Source organism: Lontra canadensis, unplaced genomic scaffold (assembly GCF_010015895.1).
Source record: "Lontra canadensis isolate GAN:19392208 unplaced genomic scaffold, GSC_riverotter_1.0 scaffold194, whole genome shotgun sequence".
In the NCBI taxonomy this organism is placed as follows: domain Eukaryota; kingdom Metazoa; phylum Chordata; class Mammalia; order Carnivora; family Mustelidae; genus Lontra; species Lontra canadensis.
The window spans coordinates 1,489,065-1,496,443 of NW_022631188.1; the positions used below are offsets into that span (position 1 = coordinate 1,489,065).

General features: G+C 51.0%; 1 long non-coding RNA gene across 1 annotated transcript; it reads left to right on the forward strand.

Moving 5' to 3' along the window:
- The first annotated feature begins 59 nt into the window (after positions 1-59).
- On the forward strand, positions 60-1,315 carry LOC116861276. The gene is made up of 2 exons (XR_004381459.1): positions 60-432; positions 567-1,315. It is a non-coding gene; the product is annotated as an uncharacterized LOC116861276 (long non-coding RNA).
- The last annotated feature ends 6,064 nt before the right edge of the window (positions 1,316-7,379 follow it).

Below are 7,379 nucleotides of genomic sequence, written 5' to 3' on the forward strand. Positions count from 1 at the left end.
TGAAAAATGTTTATTTTTGAGTATTTGTTTTCCTTTTTCCCTATTTAAAAATGTAAATTCAGTTAATTAACATATAATGTATTATTGGTTTGAATGAACTGTTTGACAGCCATTTTGACCGACCAGGGACTTGGTTCCCATTTGCGGTTGATTCTCAGCAGCAGGGGAAATGGTCTTACTAAGTTACCCCATAAAGAAGGCAAACGTACTTATGGTTTTACCCCAGAAAAACTACTCTGTGTGTCTGTGTGTTGGGGGCGGGCAATTATGTTAATATGTTTGTAAGATTTTTAATATGCTTCTTGAAGCTGTCGATTCAGTTACTGACTTGCTGGCACCCCACAAGCCTAAGCAGCTCAGTTAGCCAGCTACTGTCATTTCCTCCACCGGGATCCGGCTTCTTAAGAAACCAGTAAGAGCTGATGGGGACTGGTGAGTGTGGAATTGAATGTGGACGTGTGTGCCTGGGGGTGGGGTGGGGGGGGGATGTGGACGCAATAGCTTTGGGTTGCTATGGTTCTACTTTTTAAAAATGGTCTTTGTAATTTTTTTTTTTTTTTTTTAAGTTACGAAACAAACCAGCAGGACCTGCTTCTTAGGGGAAATGCTCTATTTTGGACGGGACCGAAGGCTTGCCTGGTCACTGGCGCCATCTACCGGTTACACTGACTTACTGCTCCGACGAGGGACCGTGGCCGGCGCAGGGTCCCCCGACCTGCCTGAAGATCAGCGGCAGGTGAGACCGCGCAGGGGCTGTCCCTGAAGTTTGCCCACGGCTTACACTTACTGGCCTGTTGACTCACCGATGAAGTCTTGTTCGAGGACCCTCTGCTGTGTAACATCCTGAATCAAGTGCCAGTCGGGGGAGGAAATACTGTTTTGCCCTCATGTGGTTTTTAACGTCCTCAAAACGGCTTTCCATGGTTGTCCCTGTCCCTTACAGTAACGTGCAATCAATAAGTGGATCCAATAGTTGTACTGGGAGGAGGATACTGAGGCCAGCGGAGCTGAGAGGAGCCCAAGGTGGGCCAGACCCAGCAGCCCTGGCTGCAGGTGCAGACGGGCCCTCTGCCAGGCATGCGAGCTGGGCGGGGCAGAGGGGCACAGGCTTGCTTTATTCCTGGTGTTTCGTCGGGAACCATGACCTAGTGGTTCCCTAGCCTTCCTCTACCATTTCTTTATCTTTTGTTGTGGTTTCTATACCTTCTGATTTCTTGCCCCAGTTTGAACTCTGTTTGGAGATGTGATTTTTCGCCACAAAGCTAAATTTATGCACAATTCATTTCTGTTATTAATTGAACATATTTTATTTTTTTTTAATTTTTTTAAAAGATTTTTTTAAATTTATTTGACAGAGATCACAAGCAGGCAGAGGGACAGGCAGAGAGAGAGGAGGAAGCAGGCTCCCCGCTGAGCAGAGAGCCCGATGCGGGGCTCCATCTCAGGACCTTGGGATCATGACCTGAACTGAAGGCAGAGGCTTTAACCCACTGAGCCACCCAGGCGCCCCAATTGAACATATTTTAAAGATTTTATTTATTTGAGAGAGAGAGAGAGACAGCGCGAGCACATGAGTGAGCACAAGCAGTGGGGAGGGGCAGAGGGAGAAGCAGACTCCACAGGTGGGAAATGAGGTATGTATAAGGTTATTCAAACAGATTTTTTTTTAAACTTTTTTTTTAATTTTATTTTTTATTTATTTGACAGAGAGAGATAGATCACAAGTAGGCAGAGAGGCAGGCAGAGAGGAGGGGGAAGCAGTCTCCCTGCTGAGCAGAGAGCCCAATGCGGGGCTTGATCCCAGGACCCTGAGATCATGACCAGAGCCGAAGGCAGAGGCTTAACACACTGAGCCACCCAGGAGCCCCTCAAACAGATTTAAAAAAAAAAAAATATTTATTCATTTGTCAGAGAGAGAAAGCGCAAGCAGGGAGAGCAGGAGAGGGAGAAGCAGACTCCCCGCTGAGCTGGGAGCCTGAGGTGGGACTCGATCCCAGACCCTGAGATCATGATCTGAGCTGAAGGCACACACTCAACCAACTGAGCCACCCAGGTGCCCCTGAAGTGATTCAATGCAGTGTGTTTGTAACTGCAGATTACAAACGTCTTAGGGTCTATTGAACGTGGACTGATTAGGTAAACTATGAGACCCTCACGCAGTGGAGACTATTTTTAAGTCATCCCTGCCCCCCACGTGGGGCTCAAATTCACGACCCTGAGATCAAGGGTCACTGGTTCCTCCAACGGAGCCAGCGAGGGGCCCCCAGGCCGTCTCTTCTGGGTCCACTGTGAAGCGTCTGAGCTGAGACGCGCCCAGGGTGAAGTTAGGGGCCGGCCAGCAGCTGCCTGTTTCCGAGAGCCTCTGTGGGCCAGCGACTCTCACATGCTGACTGGTCAGTCCGTCCCTATGACCCCAGCAGGAGGGACACACTATCGTCCCCACTCTACGAATGAGGAAGGCGAGGGGTCCAGAGGGGCCAAGCAGTGTTGTGTGAATCTCGGAGAGGAAGCTTCTGGGGAACTTGCTGGCCAGTTTGGACTTGGGTGCAGGAGCCGGGCCCGGATAGAAAAGATCTGAGAGTCTGGGTGTAGCACTCGGACAGGAGGCTCACGGCCTCCCTGAGCTTCTGCTTCCCACACTGGGGCGTTCCGAGTTGCACCTGGCAGAGGATGTGGCGAAGTGCGCATCCTGGGCTGGGAAATTGGGAAAACCCCAGGATTCTCTTTGTAAGTCAACCACACATTCAGTGAGTGCCTGCTACCTTCGTCCGCTGACACACAGACCCTTTCTCTCTTGGAGGACTGGATCATTGTTCGTCTTCCGTCTACTTCTCTCGAGAATAAAATTTTAAGCACTAACAGTTGTCAGTGTCTCAGGCTTACCAAGCACTCTAGCTTGTCTGAGCCCCATACCCACATCCTGGAGCGAGTGAGCGACAGGGCATCTCAGGAAGGCCTCAGGGATGGCACACACAGCAGACCAGCAAGAGGTCCTCAGGCTTGGAAACTGCTGAGATGACCCGCACTGTGCAGTGAAAACCGATTATTGAGTCAGAAGATGTTTTTGTTGCTTGGTCTCTCACGACGCTTCCGACCAGGTGGCAGGCGCTGTGCCGTGGCTATGGGGAGGACGCGAGAACCCTGCTCAGGGTCCCTGCTCCCACGGAGCTTAAGGCCTGGTCAGGAGGCAGGTATTACATACATGGTTCTAGAATTGAAAAGCAATGACCACTGAGGTGAGTGCTTTGGATGGTGAAGGCTGTGCTGGGAGAGCCCCTGGCTGGGTGGCGTGGGTTCTGTCGGGAGGGGAGAAGACGGCAGGGGCGGTCCGGGCTGCCTGCTCCCACAGTGTGTGGGCAAGGCGCAAGGACGCAGTCGGCTGGGATGGCTAGAGCATCAGGAGCAGGAGGGAGGAGCAGAGGTCTAGGCTGCAGCCCCAGGCTGTAGGCACGGGCGGTGTGACCTTGGGGGTGTCCTTCCACCTTTCTGAGCTGCAGCTTCCTCTTCAGAAAACGCATCATAGTCATAGCAGAGTGCCCCAGAGAGGCCGGGAGGGTTAAAACGGATGATGTGAGTGGCTCGTAAGTCACGCACTGGGAAGGTGTCTTGGGGCCAATGGAGGGGTCACAGATGCCGAGAAAGCATCCAGAGGTGTGTATGAGTCACGCTGACTTTCTGAGTTTCAGAGGGACAGGGAAGGAGGAGTTAAAACCTGCAGGTGTTGGTTTGCTCTAGATAGCTAGACCTAGACCTGCTCGCGCCTGTCGCAGGCTTTCCCTCTGCTCAGATTAGGATTGTCCATTTGGGTCCCTGGACAGGGCTGGACCCACCCCACCCACGGCAGTAGGGTCACAGTTTTCCATACAGGGCCATCATGAGGGATCCGGGCTGGTGTTTTTATGGCTTTTCCATGAGTAGAATCTCTAGTCTGTTGCCTCAGATTTGTTCACTTGACTCCTAAAACCTCCTTCGTAAATCTTTGCTTGTGTTTGTACACTCAGTTCCACACACCCTATTCTATAATTCCAAAACCCACAGTGCTCTGAAAATCAAAAATGTTGTTTCTGACTCATTTGGTGGCAAGACCAGATGTGAAGGTCTTCATGGTCTTTGCTAACTGCACCTAATGTCAACAATCATGTATTTCAGGGTGCCTGAGCGACAGTCAGTCGAGTGACTGACTCTTGGTTTTGGCTCCTGTCTCGAGCTCAGGGTCCTGAGGTTGAGCCCCACATGGGGTTCCAGACTCAGGGAAGAATCTGCTTGAGTTGTCTCCCCCTCCGTCTGCCCCTTCCACTCATGGTCTCTCTCAAATGAATGAATAAGCTTAAAAAAAATTGCAGAAACGTGATTGTGTCCTTACAGATGTCATACCTGTACACACACATCAGAGTGGAGTTCTCAGCATTCCATGGTTTCTACTAGAAAAATGTGGTGACGTGTCTTTTTTCTCTGAGTATTTGGCTAGCACGCTGGTGTGGTCTGAATAAGTGAAAAATCATGATCAGTTCTTTCTCTTTTTTAAAAGAAAAATTGTATTTATTTGACAGAGAGAGCGTGTGTGCACAAAAGCCAGGAGTGGGGCAGAGGGACAGGGAGAAGCAGGCTTCCCGCTGAGCAGGGAGCCTGATGCAGGACTCGATCCCAGGATCCTGGGATCACGACCTGAGCCGAAGGTCAGCGCCTTACTGAGTCCCCAGGTGCCTTCACTGTCACTCCTTGAACTGGACATAGGGAGAGAGAAATCTGTTGCAGCCAAATGCACAAGCACAGACCTTACAAACGCGATCTCCAAGTGCACACATGCCTGATGGCCCGTAGGGTTTGTGGGCTGGCGCCACTATTCATACCTGCTCGAGACTTCGTTATGTGTATTTAACTAAACATAAGATGGGTTGGTTTTGAAATCTTAAAAATCCGATCCTCTTGTAGTTCCAGGAATAGAAATATTCACGACATTTGTCTGTGAGAACCGACTCCTTTCTCAATCTGTTGCCCTGGCCTCCCCTGCCCTTCAGGAGGGATAGACAAGCTTTTTTCCTTTCTGTTGTGTAGGCCAGCCTAGCATTTTGGGACACTGTGTTTGCTTCCTTACCACGAAGGCCTCCCTTACAGAGGAGTTAGTCACAGAAGCTTCGACTCTGAAATCCGGCGATGGAGACAGTGCTGCCCCTGACCCGAGCATCTGGTGGGAGGGGAGGTGGCACAAGGGCCGGAACTGCCCCGTGGCTCCTGCATCTCCCTGAGGTTTCTGATCGCACCCTGGGTTTCCCTGTGTGTGCCAGGAAGGTACGCTAGGGGTGACAGTCACTCTGCCGGCTCCTCTTCCCAGCACAAAGCCCCAAGGCGGGCCCAGTTGAGAGCGCACAACAGGACTAGAGCTGGACATGGGGAGCAGTTGCGAGCATTTGCCGAAGAATGGTTTCCCTTACCCCCGGACCCCCTCCTGGCAGTGCGGCAGCAAGGGTTCCAGCCTTCAGGAGAAGGCCAAGTTGAGGCGTGGCTTGTAATTAACTCCATGACTGAAGTTTAAGCTTTTGTCCCTTCGAGTTTTCTCCACCACACGAGCTGTGTAGGACAGAAGACAGTCCTTGAAGATGTGACTCTCACCTGAATACGCCCCCCACCACAGACCACTCCTCACTAATTTGGATGGGAAGCACCGGGATGCTCCTTGAGCTCTGACAAGAATGCCTCGGGGTTGGGTCAGGGAAGGGCCTTGAGACTCAATCTTGGAACACAGGGGAAGAATTTGGAAACGGACTAAGGGGCTTGAGTTCAAATATTGGCTCTGTCAGTTTCATAGCTGGGTGACCTCTGATTTGTACTGTTTCCCCAGATCACAGCTCACCGGTCTCCAAACTAAGGACCTCATATCTACTTTGCTTGGCTGTGTAAGAATGATGTGAGCTGTCCTCTGAAAGGACCCAGCACCCAGCAGAGCATCCTTAATTCAGCTACCTTGGTTAATGTTACCAGGGCATGTGGGGTGTTAAAGTTCTGGGCTCTACTCTCTACATGTTCGGCAGAAGACAGGAAAGGAAGAAGAAGGTTGAGAGACAAAAGGAACAGGAAGACGGGTCCTGTTCTCAGGTAATCTGAGCAGGAATGCTACCATCTCTGAAACGTATCCAAAACTGTAAAAGGTCGTGTCACCAAAGGCACAAGTACTAGGGGATGGGATTGAGTGGGTCCTTCCCAGAGGAGAGCGTTTGCTGCTTGGTGTGGAAGGCGAAGGAGTGGATTGGCCCTGGGAGTGCGGGGTTGGGATACTGATGAGGGAAGACTTCAGAGAGTGTCCCGAGGGACGTGGGCCTGGGTCTGGGAACAGACACTGAGGAGGAAACAGTGTCAAAGGAGGAAGTGGCAGCTATTGTGGGAGAAAGTGAGCAGTTTCAAACTGCTTAGGACAGTTACAAAGAAAATGTAAATGACTAGAAAGGTAACACTCGTAAAACATCTGAGCAAAAGCTGACTAACACCACCACCAGGAAGGAGGCTGATAATGCATGGCCCGTGGGGCGATTACTGTTATTCTGAGGCGTTTTCTTTGAGCTTTTAAACACATATACCACAGTTGTACGCATTTTGTATTCTGCTTTTCCCTCCTCAAACTGTCGTATTTTCCCCTGGTCATGTCATTAGCTCCTCTCTTACGCGTGTTTTCATATCTCTGCCTTTGGATGGATACGTTCCAATGTATGAAACCAATACTCTGTGATTTGGACGGGACGGTGGTTTCCTTTTCTGCTTTAGCACTGCAGCGTGGCCAGAAATACCACCAGAATAATATTCAATTTCACAGAACCACAGATTCCTCTGCCAGGGGGCATTCCATCCTCCCACCCCCTCACTTCAGCATGGCAAAGCAGCCAGGACTTGGGGGAGGCCAGAGACGAGTGGCCAGAATGAAGATGAGATGGCACCTTGAGAACTCATTTGCAGGCTCCTGAGAGGGCGTCTGTGCAGAGCCTCCGAACAGAAAGGCCATGCTGGGTCTGGGAAGGGCGTCCTCTGGGCCAGCAGCCAGGACCACACAGTAGCCCAGAGAGATGGTGTTCTCCAGGCCAGACAGCCGAACTAGCCCCAGACTGGGCGCAGGCAGGAAACGGCTTCTTTTCAGAGCAGTCTGGGAAATCTCTCACCCTGGTGCTGAGAACTTTATTTTCCTTGGCACACACATTTTTTGGTCCTGCCCTGCAGAGAGGACAGCCGGCCACTCAGAGGAGGGTGGCTGTTGCTTTGAGTGGTTAGAAATCCTGCCCTAGTCTCTTCTGCCCATTTTCTAGCTCAGTGGGTCTCAACCACTCCCTCGGGAATGTTTTTAAAAAGCTGCGGGCTCTTCTTGTGTAATTACAGAGATGAGGGGAGCCACTGTT